The sequence below is a fragment of the Octopus bimaculoides genome, chromosome 11, assembly GCF_001194135.2.
Source record: "Octopus bimaculoides isolate UCB-OBI-ISO-001 chromosome 11, ASM119413v2, whole genome shotgun sequence".
NCBI classification, from domain to species: Eukaryota; Metazoa; Mollusca; class Cephalopoda; order Octopoda; family Octopodidae; genus Octopus; species Octopus bimaculoides.
This window is the reverse complement of record NC_068991.1, coordinates 64,465,837-64,467,192: the sequence shown is the minus strand read 5'-3', so window position 1 is coordinate 64,467,192 and position 1,356 is coordinate 64,465,837.

The window sequence follows — 1,356 nt, the reverse complement described above, 5'->3', positions numbered from 1 at the left end:
GTATGTGTGTGTGTGTGTGTGTGTGTGTGTATGTGTATACGTGTGTACACACACACATACAAATGCACTTAAATCGACTGCATCAAATCTATGTAAACACAAGTAGAGGCTGAAACACAAGTAGACATAGAGATGGTGGATACGCACGCACAGACACACACACACACACACAGACACACACACACACACACACACACACAAGCATATGCATTGACATTCACACTCTCACATGCACACACAGTAACACGTGCAGCTTCACAAACACACAGGCTCTCTTGTATTATGTATTTCACACAAATATTCTCTCTCTCTATCAGGTATAAACAGTCTCTCATTCATACGTGTATACATGTATACATACACACACACACACAGAGACGCACACACACACACACACGCGCGCAAATATATATATATTTCTACAGAAACAAAACGTGCACACACACTCACACAATTATCTTTCTCATACAAATACAATACCTCTCTCTCTTTCTCTCTCCCTCTCAAGCACACACACACACTCACACACACACACACACACACACACTCATATATAGGCATATTTTACGTCCAGTCCCAAATGCGCACACACACCCATGCGCACTCACACATCTGTTTTCATGCACACGCATGCGCACACATACACACATGCGCGCACACATACACACATGCATACTCACACACGTGCGCGCACACACATACACAAGCTCGGTCATAACTACACACTCTCTCAAACAAACAAACTCACAATCACGCATATTCGTAAACATAGTCCCTTGAACACTTTCTTTTTCTTTCTTTCTTTCTCTATTTTTCTTTTTCTCTTATTCTCTCCACCTCTCTCTCTCTTATACACATACTCTTTATCAACCATACATATTCACTCTCATTTTCTATCTCTCTTTCTTACGCACATTCACATTCTTTCTTTTGCATGCTCTACTTTCACTTTCACTTTCACTCAGAAACACACATTCTCTTCCTTCTCTCAGACACACACACAACACAGCTTCCTCTTTTCTTTCACCTCTTTCTCTCTCTCTCTCTCTCACACACATATATTTATCGCTTTTTCCTCATCTTTCTTTTTCTCTCTTTCCCCTCCCCCCTCTCTCTCTCTCTCTCACACACAAATACATCATTGTCTTTTTCACTTCTATCTCTCACTTTTAATTTCTCTCTGTATTTTAGTCTCTCTCCTTTCCCACTGATGCATACGCACACACGCACACATTAATAGACAACTGATTTAAACACAACAGATTTATGTGTACACAAACACACACACATATACACAGAGGAAGAGGAAGGGAGAGAGAAGGGAGAGAGAGAGAGAGAGGGAGAGAGAGAGATAGC